Source organism: Pollicipes pollicipes, unplaced genomic scaffold (assembly GCF_011947565.3).
Source record: "Pollicipes pollicipes isolate AB1234 unplaced genomic scaffold, Ppol_2.1 Scaffold_6212;HRSCAF=7365_pilon_pilon_pilon, whole genome shotgun sequence".
NCBI classification, from domain to species: Eukaryota; Metazoa; Arthropoda; class Thecostraca; order Pollicipedomorpha; family Pollicipedidae; genus Pollicipes; species Pollicipes pollicipes.
This window is the reverse complement of record NW_023596834.1, coordinates 107,338-115,048: the sequence shown is the minus strand read 5'-3', so window position 1 is coordinate 115,048 and position 7,711 is coordinate 107,338. Positions and strand designations below refer to the sequence as shown.

Genomic DNA, 7,711 nt, shown 5'->3' with positions numbered 1-7,711 from the left:
CTCAGCGTTCAATAATGCGCTTGTTTAGTAGTTCATCGAGGTCACACAACCAGTCACTGGGCCAAGCCGATGCGTGGATGCCATGCCAAAATCAATTGCCAGGCAGGAAAAGGACGTGCAGCATATGCACTGCAGCATCTACATTGCACGCCGCCCTCGCAGTATTACCTGGCGGAATCACGCGCTATTTACATTGATTATATGAAGGCGAGCCCTGACAAATGTGCCGGTAAGATGGAAAAAGACGGCAACATATCCGTCATCCTGAAAAATCAGCTCTCATATGACATTTCTCTGATAGGTGTATATGCAACACGAGAACGGGAGGCCAGGCGATTTCAGCCGGTCGGCCAACAGCGCATGTGTTTTCGTGGCATGGTGTCAAAGGGGGCCTGGGAGCACGCGGTGACTAGCTTGGTTAGGTGGAATGCAGTACAAAAGCCAAGCTCGCCGCTTTTTGTGCGCCATGAACGATAAGAGGACGTCAGTTAGGTCGTTTGCAATGTGATTCCCAACACTGAATTGTGGTAGCAGCGCCGGAAGCACAAGCAAGGCGCATTTACACACAATTTTCTCGTTTTCACGTTACACTCTGTTTGCACGCAATTCTTCTGTGACGGGAGCCTGGACAAACCAAACATTATCAGCCGACGTTCAAAGAAGTTGTTGAATCCAATGTCGCATCGCAAACGCAACACGATACACCCACGGCACGGGACTATCGGCCGTCGCAGACAGCGCGACGCGAGCCCAAACACAGCTCAGCGGAGCATTGTGTGCCCCGCGGCTCCGTAGCTGCGGCGCATGTTGCCGACTCCGGCATCGACCTCGCCGGCCTTTCCTGGCAAAGGTCGTAGAAGGTCGCAGTCGGAGCCGTCCCCGCTCCGCTTGACTGGCCAGTGCCAGATTCCAGACCAGACCCGTTCCAGATTCAAAACGGCGTGCTCGTGCCCTACGGCAGGAATACACGTGAGCTGACGACGGGTCGCAGCACGAAGCGCCCGTTTCGCTGGCCGATCGCAAGGGGCCGTCACCGTCGGTGGGCGCAGTCGCAGTCAAGCCCATGAAGCAGGTCATCGCCATCCCTCATCACCAAAACGCAGCTGCAAACATGTTGTACAAACAAGGGCGCGATGCGTAAAGGTGCCGCCTTTTCATTGCGTCCGTGTTGTGATGCATGCATGCTATAGGCGGCAGAGTGACGCTGCGCCTTCGTCACGCCTTCCAACAACTTGTCTTCCAACTTCACGGCACCAAATGGCTTGAGTATTTCCCTGCATGCGGGATTGCACGAGCGTGTGAAACACCGTGGCGTGTAAGCTACGGAAGGCATCTGCTGCACTATGCTTTCCCATGTTAGCGAGGTGTTCGCCTTGGAGTGCAGTGCCACTCAGGATGGCGTTTGAAAACTATCATACAGGAAGCCATTCGAGCTCTTGGAGCCCGTTCTGAGTATGGATCCGTGAAGAAGTCGTGCGGAGCTTCAACACTGTTCTTCAACATTGTTTCAACACGTCTTTGTAAGCATGACATACCAGAACATAATGCTGTTCTCTAAACTTTTGAGTTGTTTTTTCTGGATGACTGTGACCCCCGCCCTCCCTCCCAAACAAAAACAACATGATATTGTGCCTTTCAGACACAAATGGACAAGTGGTGACGATATACACAGGGAGCTAGTCAGCTCGGGCAAGTTATGACCAACATGGAGAAAACGAAACGCAGAGGTACGATTTTCAAATTACTCTGGGGCTTCAGGACGATGTGGCAGCCATCCATTGTCTGATTGCCACGTTTTGTACCAGGGACTTGTACAAGGAAGCGCTGACGCTGAAATTGATGGAAAGTAGGAAGATCCACTTGTCACGGATTGTGTACTTTTAGACGAAAAGAGCTGTGTCTGAAGCAGCCTTGCCTTACCTCTCACCTGCGGTTTTGGACGGCTGCCGCCAGGTGGGTGGGTACCGGCCGGGGCCGTGTTCACTTGCCGCCGGTACCTGCTGTTCGCCGTGCTGCCCGTGGTGGTGCTCCTCTACTGGGTCAACTCGCAGTACGGCGTCGGCTTTCTGCCCGTTCCGCCCGTGTTACGTCTGGTTCAGCCGCAGCGTGAGTGATGCCGGGGCCACGTCGACAGGAGGGGTGCCCAGAGGCCTAGTCGGATCAGGTGTGCACCGACCCTAAGCAGCCCTGCTACAAGAAGAGTACGTGTAGACTGAGTGATCGCACCTATTAACCGGACTAGATTCTTGTGATAAACTTTGGAAAATCATTGCATAGTTAATTTTGTTATCTAATGGGCGTGTTCTTGCGGTCATTTGGTATCCTTTGTGGCGGGCGATTGCACACGAAATGGAAGTGGAATGCGCGTAAAACAATGAAACATGAAACGTGCCTCAACATGCATTAGGTGACGGGGGACAGTAATCCAAAATATACATTATCCTCACCAGCGTAGAAGTACAAGACGAAGTGTCACAATATGTGCTCGGAACATTTCATGCTGCAAGCCCCTCATCAAAAAAGGTCCTCGCATGGCCGGTTGATTGAAACGATCGAGCGTCACGCGTCACGGAGCCCCCGCGCCGTCTGCCGAAACCCCTCGGCTGTGTGACCACCGTGTCAGCCCCCCCCCCCCCCCGCCGCCACCAGAGGCGCGCGGCCAGTACCTGGTGGACACGCCCACCTGCCGCATTCCCAACGTGGACCCGTTCGACGCCTCGGTGCGCGAGTTCGCCCGCCCGCCGGAGCCGATCCTGTGCAACCGCGAGCCGCCGCCGCTCACCTACAGCGACATCGACTCGGTGTACCTGCTCAGGGAGCGGCAGCACCTGTACGGCGCCAGGTCAGACGCCGCGATCGATGGCCGGCTGAGGCCTGATGGGAAGTGATGCCGTGTGGTCTGAAATATCCATGCATTCAGTCCCGTATTGCTGAAACGTTAAGTTTATCTTTGTTTTTGATTGAAGGGTCTTAGCTTTTACTGATGTGCTCGGTGTGCTCGATATAGTACTGATGTGCTCGTTAAGCAGACAGTTGTTGAGGTTTAGATGCATTACAAGCTCCTGACAGGGCATATCGGGGTCAGAGGTCTCAGGTCCCCACAGCACCTTCGTCACCGCCCTACCCCCTGCAGCAGGGAAAACCTTTCGATTATTGCACATTAACTGCGTTTCCCATTGATTACCACTTTTCAGCGACGACAGGCAGCGATGGGCATCGTTGCATTGCCGCGATTCACAAAGATGGCATAACGCGCTTGATCAGCACAGGCAATATGAAACTAGGCCCACGTGTCCTCTAGCTGCGGCTTGGCAGCAGGACGTGGCGGGATGCAACTGTAGCAAGGGGGAGTGTCACCTGAGAAAATATCGCTGCCCAGCTGGGAAAATAAGCTTTTTCACAAGCAGTGGCGGCGCCACTAATTTGAGATTGGGGGGCAGGATTTTCCAGCGGGCTCCTGGACAAAGTGGGGCCTCGGCACAGGGGGGGCCTTCTGCGCACTGTGGTGTTCAGGGGGAGCGGCACCGGGGGCGTGTGACCCCTCATCAAACTGTTTCACATACCATATTTAAGTAGACAGATGTTGACAATTAAAAATCCTGAAGTGGGTGTTCTTATTATCCAGCAAAGGGCCTCGCTAACCTAAAACAGGATCTCGTTCCAGAAATGGACTCCTCAAAACGTTCCGAATTTACGAAGTGGGCTTCCAGATTTAGCCAATGAGCCTCGTTGTCCCGAAACAGGACGTCCTGATCCGGAACTGCGGACACCTGATGCATGCAAAGGCATTCCGTTCCATGAATGTTCCAGAAATGGGGCCTCCGGCACATAGAGGATACCTCGTAACCCCGAACAGGAACCGTCTTTTTTGTAACGGGTGTCTGCCGAGCCAGCAAAAGGCCCCCCCCCCCTTAATATGATAATGGCCACGTGATCCAGAAAATTAGCTACCGTATCCATGAAGGTGGTCTCATGATGCATAAAACGGGTCTCCTGATGTAGCGAAGTGTCTTTTGGGCCTAATTTATTAGTCTGTAGCTCAGTCATAGGACCTCCTTGACCTGGATTTTACTACTCTACAAGTAGCTACAATGCCTTTAGTGTGTGAAAAACCCAAATAGGGGCCTCCCAAAGATTGGGGGGGAAGAGCACACTCTTGCCTTCTCTGTCCTCCCCCCCCCCCCCCTCGCTGCTGCGTTGCCCTTGTTCGCGCATTTACGCTGCAGCTGTCACCTTGGCCCTTTGTTAGCTCATCTGCGCGCGTTCTTGGGCATAATGCGGCCAAAATACCATCACCTGAACGGTATTTTCGTCTCGGGATGTGACCAACTGGCCGGGGGGGGGGGGGGATCGGGCCCAGGTGCCCCTCGCGATCAGCTGCCTATGCCCCCGCTCGCGTGCGCAGAACGGTGGGCTGCGGGAACAATTGAGAGCGATGGTGTACCTACATAAACAGACTCCAGATGTCAGGACTACACAGCTGGTCCAGCGAAGAGAACTCATCGGTTGACATGGCTGATGACAGGAGTTAGTCCCTCGGAATTTTCGGGGTTGATCGACTTACTGGTGACCGTTTATTTTTGATTCCATGAGGTTGATCATATTGTCTCTTCCCCTTAATTTGTGCTATGCAATGTGCTGATTCCGATGATTGCGTATGTTGCAGGCCACCTTTGACTTCAGCATCCTGCTGTACCCGAGACATAGACTGGATCAACGATCTCAACAGTTCTATCCCTCGAAACACGATGGGCAGAGTACGGTAAGCTTACTGTACGGCCAATTTTCTTCTATCATAAACTATTACAATGCTAACTGAATGCTGGATGCAGCCTTTCCCAGAATTACAAAAATGGTCGTTGCTATAGTAAACGGCAACCCTTGGTCTACCTATGGATGCCGTGTCAAAAATGCGTTGGACGCATAATTCACTTTAAGTTACTTAATGGACACGATGCGCGGTATCTCCTTAAGATGCATCCATTTTTGGGACATCTGGCATGTCCTTCATCTCCGAGAGGTGGCCATCACGGAACAGTCGGCTGACGAGCAGCCGCGTCCCGACCGCGACCACGTCTCGTCCGCCAGCGACCGCCGATGCCGCGTCGGCCCTCGCGTGACACTGCCACCTTCCGCAGGAGGTCGCCACGGTGCCGGCCGCTCCTGGGCAGCTACACACCAAGCGCCGACGGCGTGGAGGTGACCTGCGCCGTGAACAAGACGATGGTGTACCGCGACTACTACCACTTCGTGCCGCTGCGGCCGCAGCTGGAGGCGGCGAGTCTGCAGCGACGGCCGCAGGACGTGGCGCCCAACGTGCTGATCTTCATGTTCGACTCGCTGTCTCGGCTGCAGTTTCTGCGCTGGTTCCCGCGCTCGCGCCGCTTCCTCAGCGATCGGATGGAGGCGTTCGAACTCGGCGGGCTCAACAAGAATGGCGACAACACCTGGCCGAACCTGGTGCAGATGTTCACCGGCATGGAGCAGGCCGAGATGAAGCGTCAGTGCGCACCGGATCCCAAGAAGGACCCGCTTGACGGCTGTCCGTTCATGTGGAAGGAGTTCAAGCAGGCGGGGGTACCGCACGGCCATGGCCGAGGACGCGCCAGGGATGGGCTCGTTTAATTACCTCAAACTGGGGTTCCTGAAGCAGCCGACGGACTACTACACGCGGCCCACCAGCCTGCTGTTGGATGCCAACATTGCCTACAACAAGCAGCTCAACACGAACCTGTGCGAGGGAACGCGATACAGCTACTTCTCCACCTTCAAGTATGCGCTGGATCTCGGCACGCGTCTGGCGGACCGACCGTACTGGGGTTTCGTCTGTCAGAACGTGTTCTCGCACGACTCATTCAACATGCCCTATTTCCTGGACGAGCCGTACTACAAGGTGCTGGAGTCGCTGTTCAGCAGCGGCGCGCTCAATAACACCGTCCTGGTCACCATGGGCGACCACGGCCTGCGCTGGGGCCGCGAGCGGCAGACCTTCATCGGCGGCCTGGAGGAGCGGCTGCCGTTCATGAGCCTGTACTTCCCGCGCTGGCTGCGTCGCCGCTACCCAGCCGCCTTCGACAACCTGCGGGTCAACCAGCACCGCCTGAGTACCTTCCGCGACGTACACCGCACGCTGCTGGACCTGCTGCGGCCGGACGAGACGCTGGGCGGCGTCGATACGCGCGAGGCGGCCGAAAATGCCTCCAGTGTCAGCCTGTTCCGGCGCATCTCGCCATACCGCCGCTGCGACCACGTGCAGGTACCGGACCACTTCTGCACGTGCCTGCGCTCTGAGAAGATCGCGGCAAGCGACGGACGCGCCACACTCGCCGCTAAGGCCGTGGTGCGCGAGCTGAACGTGCTGCTGCGCGCGGCCCCGCAGTGCGCGCCGCTGAGGCTCCAGCGCGTGCTCACGGCGCGCATTGCACAGCCGCTCAAGGGCGATCCGAAGAAGAGCGCGCCGTTCCTGCGCCAGATGACGACGGTGCAGCTGCAGACGGCACCGGGCGGGGCACGCCTCGAGGCGACTGTGCTCGGCGACGGCCACGAGCTGCACATCAGCGGCAGCGTGTCGCGGCTGGACCGGTACGGCCACCTGGCGTGGTGCGTCAAGGACCACCGCCTCGAGAAGTACTGCCACTGCGGTGGCGCGTCGCGTCACTCGACGGCGCGGCCGGTCCCGCCGACGGCCGGCGCGGCGTCCGACGTAGCGACCGCGGCGCCCGACGCGGCGACCGCGACGGGCCCGGCCGTGTCTGGGGCCACGGTGCCAGGGGGAGCTCGGGCGGGTTCGCCGCCGGGGGCTGGAGCGCTTGGGAGCACGCCGTCAGCGACCAAACCACCAGTGGAAGAGGCGCCTGTGACTAAACCGCCGGCGGGTAAAGCGTCCGGGTCTGAACCGCCAGCGAGTGAAGCGCCAAGCCCCAAATCGCCAGCGAGTGAAGCGCCAAGCCCCAAATCGCCAGCGAGTGAAGCGCCAAGCCCCAAATCGCCAGCGAGTGAAGCGCCAAGCCCCAAATCGCCAGCGAGTGAAGCGCCAAGGCCCAAATCGCCAGCGAGTGAAGCGCCAAGCCCCAAATCGCCAGCGAGTGAAGCGCCAGGGCCCAAATCGCCAGCGAGTGAGGCACCAACGTCCAAATCGCCAGCTAATAAAGCATCTAGGTTCAAATCGCCAGCGAGTGGAGCGCCAGGGTCCAAATTGCCAGCCAGTGAGGCGCCTGAGTAAACTGCCAGCGAGTGTAGAGCATAGGTCTGAGCCTTCAGCAAATGAAGCGCCTGGGTCTAAACCGCCGGCTGCCAAAACGTCTGTGTCTGAACCACCGGCGATTCTCAGTCACCAGCGACTGAGCCCCAGCGAAGCCAGAACGAGCGCCAGTGACTGAGACCGGTGGTGGCCAGCCTGTCTGAGTGCCTGCCGGCCCAGGGTGGGATGCAGTGGCGGACAGCGGCGCTTTGTCCTCCGCTCGCTGGTAACAGGGTTGCACGTGATATGCCGGCTGTTGTAGGATGGACGGGCGAGTGTTTGGGATGCACTGCGCGGGCGTGGGGATCTGAACAGGGTTGAAGTACGTGGTGAGGGCTCTTGCGTGGTGCTGGAGTGGGGATGATCCTTGATAGCGAGGATGTTTTTGTTCGGGAGAAGGCAGGTTAAGGATTTGGCTTCATGTCCGGCATTGTCGCAGGGGCTGGCCCAGGCCAATGTCAAGTTCCGTTT

The 7,711-nt window shown here is 57.3% G+C and overlaps 1 pseudogene; it reads left to right on the top strand.

Annotated features, from left to right (window-relative positions):
• The first annotated feature begins 1,495 nt into the window (after nucleotides 1-1,495).
• On the top strand, nucleotides 1,496-6,909 carry LOC119106847 (uncharacterized; annotated as a pseudogene).
• The last annotated feature ends 802 nt before the right edge of the window (nucleotides 6,910-7,711 follow it).